Source organism: Rissa tridactyla, chromosome 12 (assembly GCF_028500815.1).
Source record: "Rissa tridactyla isolate bRisTri1 chromosome 12, bRisTri1.patW.cur.20221130, whole genome shotgun sequence".
NCBI lineage: Eukaryota > Metazoa > Chordata > Aves > Charadriiformes > Laridae > Rissa > Rissa tridactyla.
In genome coordinates, this window is record NC_071477.1 from 5,589,797 (window position 1) to 5,595,549 (window position 5,753).

General features: G+C 47.0%; 1 long non-coding RNA gene across 1 annotated transcript; it reads left to right on the forward strand.

Moving 5' to 3' along the window:
- Positions 1 to 4,189: 4,189 nt before the first annotated feature.
- LOC128916639 (uncharacterized) lies at positions 4,190 to 5,360 on the forward strand. The gene is made up of 3 exons (XR_008469027.1): positions 4,190 to 4,253; positions 4,558 to 4,606; positions 5,235 to 5,360. It is a non-coding gene; the product is annotated as an uncharacterized LOC128916639 (long non-coding RNA).
- Positions 5,361 to 5,753: the final 393 nt, after the last annotated feature.

Consider the following 5,753-nt stretch of genomic DNA (forward strand, 5'->3'; position numbering starts at 1 on the left):
CAGCTGTTCTGCACATTGCATAAGCATTTCTCCATGTCCTTTTCCTCCCTGCTCTGTTTGTTTATATGTCCTACTAAAGTGCCGGTCATTTGGGATGTCATCTTTTTTAGGAAACTAAGCCAGTTTTTTCTTTTGTAGATCCCTTCCTCAGCCTCACTGAGTTTTGAAGGACTCTGTTTTTCCCTCTATTCCACAGCATCAGCTATTTTTTCCAGCCGCAATCCACTTGAATTAAAACCACAAATGTCTCTCTCCTTGCTTGGGTGCACCTGCTCGCATCCAGCAATCTGAATTCTGTTGTGTGACTGAAAACACAGAGCCTGCACCGTGCTTCCTTTGAGCGTACCTCCTGTAAGAGAAGGGCGAAAACGACAGCTTAGATCCTCTTCCACAGTTACAGGTCAGCATCCAGGGCGTTAGTCCTGATGGCAGTGCTTTCCTTTACAACAAGAGAAATTTGAGTCTGAAATGAGCAAATTCACGTTCCCAGAATTAAAGGTGGATTCAATAGCTATCAAAGGGTGAATGGCAAACAGAATAAAGGCTTCTGTGGTTCTTTGTTTTCTGACAAAGCCTCGAGGCCCAGCTGTAGACTAAGATGTCTCTGCCGGGAGGGTCGTATGCATCATAGCAGAATTGGTGGCTGCAGGAGGAACTTCTGCGATAAGTGAAGGTGTGTCGAGTAACACCCATTACAGCCTGCCTGCAGGAGCAACAAGCTAATTGAGGGAGAGGCTTTTGCAAACAACTTGAAGCCAAGACCCCATCTACAAGGGATTATCCGGACAGAAACGACAAGGCAAAATAAACCAAAAAAAAAAACCAAACCCGCGTTTTATTGGATAGATGTGTGTGTTTGGCAGGAAAAGATGCAGCCTTGGACACTTGCCTTGCAAAAACCAGCCCCATTTCTCTCCATCCCCTCTCTGCATTTCGCATCCTGCCAGGGCTGTTCAGGGACAGTTACTTCTGCTATTCCACATCTTTAACTGTGCGGGTGGGTTTGGTTGTGTTTTGTGGTGCTTGTTTTTTGGTATTGTTGTTGAGGTTTTAAAAGCAAATAAAGGCCCTTGCAGGAGCTGCTTTGCTGGATGCTCTGAGACTAAATACCTCTGCTTGTGGGTTTTTTGTCTCATTTCACAGTTTGTATGTTATGAATGTTACCATTCTTCCAGTCTAGGCCAAGTGTGTTCTTGGAGTTGGGGTCAAGGTGTGGGGTTTTTTTTTCTGTTCTTCTCAGTATCTTTGGTATTTGGTGAGTTTTGGCTGTGACAGCTCTTGTGGCGTTTGCATTTCTTTCAGCAGAATAAGAAAGATATAACGAAGGCTTCTGCAAGGGCAAGAGGAGGGAGAAGAAATGAATCTTTTCATCAAGAAACTTTGCAGAAATGAAACGCTGGACCTGGGTCCCTGCTTGTTAAAATATGTGGAGTCCCACAAAAACGGTAGATGATGAAGAGCCAAGAAGATTTCCCAAGGATACTGGATGCTGTTGTCACCGTACAGGTTTGCTCCCCAGCTCCTGGTGTCTGTGCCCTAGTGAAGGGCCAGTGAGATGCCAGCTCAGGTGCTGCCTGCTCTCGTCAATGAGCAGCAACGATGGTAGCTCTTGAGGGAAGTGGGTTTTAATCCTGCCTTTTTCTACAGAGAGCAGCTCTGAGGAGCAGTGAAGGTGCATACTTGGTGTGGCTTTGCCTCTGCAGCAGAAATGCCCTCGTCCCTGGCGTGGCCACTGTTGCTGTTGGGTTAAGCCATAGCTCTCTGGTCCTGCTGGCAGATTACTTGCCAGATAGCGTGGATGATGTTGGGGACTGCCCATGCAATAGGAGTGTGACAGATGTCAAAATAAGCCTGAGGTGAGTGCTACTGATTTTTCACACGCAGAAAGATCTGTGTGGGTCAGAGCCCTGTGCTAAGGCCTGTCAACAGCTCTTATATCTACCACCTTTGTTTTGGGTTTATTTCCAGCAGAATATTGGTTCAAGTGCCTGGAGAAAGGTTTTTTTTCCATGTCTCTTTGTATCACAGTGTCACCCACTGAGTATATTTTGATTTTAAATTCTCCTTGGCGGGTTCATCTCCGCCTCTGTGCTCAGACAGTGACTTGCACAGGTACCAGCTCACCGCGATACCGTCCTGCTCTTTGGTTCTCTGCAGCCTTTCATTAGGTGTGAACCATTTTGTATTTTAGACTAGCATATGGCTGTTGTGCTAAGAGGCTTTGGCTCTGCCCCTGCAGAGAGGGAAAATGCTCTTATTTAGGTATAATGCAGAGTTCCCAGCACACTGCATGAACTGCGTGGCCCCGTAGATGTGAAGGCTGGGATGCCGCCGTTGCGGTCCTCAGGAGGAACGCCCGCTGCCAGTGCCCAGCCCAGGCTGACTGGTGGGGTTTGTCAGCTGTGGTCTCCCTGGGTCCAGGCCTTGCCATGGCAGCAATGAGCCTTTCGAACCCGACTTTGAGTTGTGGGCTTGACTGGCCTGGAGGCAGCTGTGAAATGAAGCCTGCTGTGGTTTGTTTGCTCCCTGGTCGCAGGAGAGGAGCACAGTTCAATTGCTTGCTGAGACTGCCCTCTCCTGAGGCAGCAGCCTGGAGGCAGCACTTAAAAACATTCAATTGGGTTCAAATCATTTCCTAATGATCAGCTCTCTTATTTCTCTCAATTGCTTTTGTCTGATAATGGTTTGTTTTGTTTGATAATAGTTTCATTTTGTCTGCAGCAATATTGATGCAAGCCGCCTTAAGGAACAGCATCCTGTTTGAGTTAAAAAACAAGGTACAGCTCACTCCTGGTTACGTTCCCGAGAGCTGTGAGGAAGAGCAAAGGAGACAGTTTTTCTCACTCAGCTCCACTGGGCATAGACGTGGAGCACATGCTTTGTGAGACCCCCCCTTCTGCAAACCCTCGCTGCTGAAATGGGGCAGAACCTTGATTTTTGCCTTCCTGACCATGAGAGTGTCACCTCTCCAGGGCTGCAGCGAGCAGGTCCCTGCTGGGAGCAGAGTGAAATGTAGTTTTGTTACACCTTAAACCCTTCTGAGCAGCATGCATTATCCTCCTGTGCCCCATCTCTCGAGGAGGGAGAGGAGATCTCCGCTCAGTCCTGCAGTGCTAATGAATAACAACATCTCTGAAACAACGTGTGACAGCGCGGGTGAGATTCTGCCACCTCTGAAAGGAAAAACAATCCGGGCCTAGTTTTTTCCCTGACTCAAGCTTAAATCTCTGAGCCTGGAATGGAATAACACTCTCATGTGTTTCAGACACCTAAAACACTTCCAAGCTGCTTCTCCAGTGGGCATAGGAGGCAGCTGCACTGTATAAATTGGAAGCGATGCTCCTTTTCAATTTCCTTGTGCACTTGTTAATGGTGGTGGGGAGATGCCCTGGTGCATTCCCGTTCTGTCTGGGGGTTTGTTACGGGCTGCGACACCGTGGGCACCCCGTATGCGATGTGCCTGTTCCAGCTGCACGCACATCCATCTGTCACCGGCTTCGAGACAGGGAGCACCACGGGAGTGTTCGCTAATTGTTTGGAGAAGCTACTCTGTTTTTAAATGCTGCCCTAAACATATGGGAAGTAAAAAACTCACAGAAAAGAGAAAGGAGGAGAGGGGGGATGGACAAAGTTCTTCTTACATATAAAAGTTCAATGTCTTCTGATGTGGCTGTTTCCATCAGATCTGCGAAGAGCTAATTGCAGCAGTAATGAGGGCTTATAGGAAGTTTAGGCATGTAAAGGTGAGCTTTCATCCTAAATTGTCTCCCTATTTTCTCTTGAATCGGTTGCTGACTGATATTTTTGATTTATTTTTTTGTCTTCAAATTGCTGAATAGTAGCATCCCTGTTATCTTAATATAAATTTGAGAAGAGCTAGAAAACTTTTGCGGAGGTGGCCTGTGTCTCGAGGTATATGCAGCTTTTAAAAGTTTATTGGAGGAGCAGTCGTGGTTGGGAGCAGAGCCCGCTTTTTTTTAACTGGACTGAGATTTTTTTTTTTTAAAAAACAAATCTCTCATATATCAAGCAGACTTGTTCTGACACTTAATTAAGTGAATTTAGATGGTTTAATATAGTTCAGCAGCAGCTCAAAATCATGGTTTTCCACCTGATCTGACATATTGATTCTACTGATGTTTCGTCCATAAATCTTTGTTTCTGTGCAGCTGTAATTGCGTTTGAGAAAGGGAAAACCGTATGTGCCCAAGCCACCCAAAGTGCGTGATGACTCCACTGAAATACCTGCGGAGGTAAGTGCGAGCCGAGTGCCGTTTGTGAGACTGAAGTTACACAACAGCTTTGTGACAGTTTCTGCCAGAAGCCGTGTAGAGCAGCTTACGGAGCGGTAGTGAACGGCCCGGCAGCAGGTTATGGGCAGGAGTCGGGGACAAACCCCTGACGGTGCCAAAACAGCTTTCACACTGTCCCCTGGGAACATGGCAATGATGTGCAAAGCCTTTCTAGCAGAAATCCACTCCCGAGTAGACGACAGGGGGTAGGGTTTCAGCAATGCATCCTTCTGCCTGTCTTAAGAGGTCATCTTTTGTTTTTCAGATCAACCTTCTTCAAGACCCCTTGGGAGCTTTTGTTCTGGAAATCAGCTGTAAGTCCACAGGGCTGTTTTCTCCCCTGATTTCTTGTTAGTCGAAAGCCAAATCATAGAAACCAAGAGGGGCTGTGGTTTGGTTCCCCCCTTCCCCTTTTGGAGCAGTTCAAGTGTGTGTTCTTTGCTGGAGCAATTGCATATTCTACCTGTGTTAATTCGTAAAAGGCAAGCTGGGTATTGGGAATCTTGTGTATACGCAGCCATCAGTTTGGTTCTTAGACTGCGCTGTTTATATGCTAAAGCAATGTGTGTATATATTGTACGACGATGTGGTTGTCTGGGGGGCTGAACAGTAAAATTCAAAGCCCTGATGCATGTTTCTGCATTCACCTGACTTAGGTTTGTTTATCTCCAGATGCATGCACCAAATCCATCTGTTCTTTCGCATTGTAATAAGATAATTTTACTATGAATTGAGTAAAGGCAAGGCAGCATGTTGTCACTGGAATAGTATTCCTGTATTGTGAATGCATGTAAGCTTTTGCAAATATGAAATAAATTTGTTAAATATCTGTACTAAACCTTTCTGGGATTGCCCTTTGCCCCGCATCCTGGTTCTAGTCAAACCTTAATGGGGGGACTGGGCAGGCCAAGGGTGCTGAGATCTTTGCGTTTGTTAATTCAGCATACGTCCAAGTTGGAAAAATCCCAACGCTCGGCATCCCAGGAGTACACACAAAGATGTTTCGTGCCCCCCTGCACAGGTAACCCTCTGGGATACAGGGTGAGTCCCCTCTCCCCCTTCCCTGCAGTATCTCGTTGTGTAGTGGCTTTTCTCAACGCCGTGGCTTTCTTAAAATACCATGTCTGGCAGAAGCTGCACAGAACCAAAGACCTCTGAGGAGGCATCTCCTGCCCCTAAATGGTAGTTGGCCCGTTATGCTTGCTGCCAGCAGGATTTATGACCAAGCTGTCATTGTCCTCGGAAACACGTCCTGTGCGCTGCAGCCAGGACGCGGCTCAAAGGACGCCTCTCCCCGCTGTCGCGTGTGCCCGTCCCTTTGGTCTCTGCCTCTCTGCGCGGCGCGTTTGCTTCGCCTGTCAATTCTGCCACTTGTGCAAGGACGCCGGATTAAACAGAATTGCACCCCGAAGTATTGGTAACGCTATTCTGGAAATGCTAATTTCCTAAGGGCTTTAAATC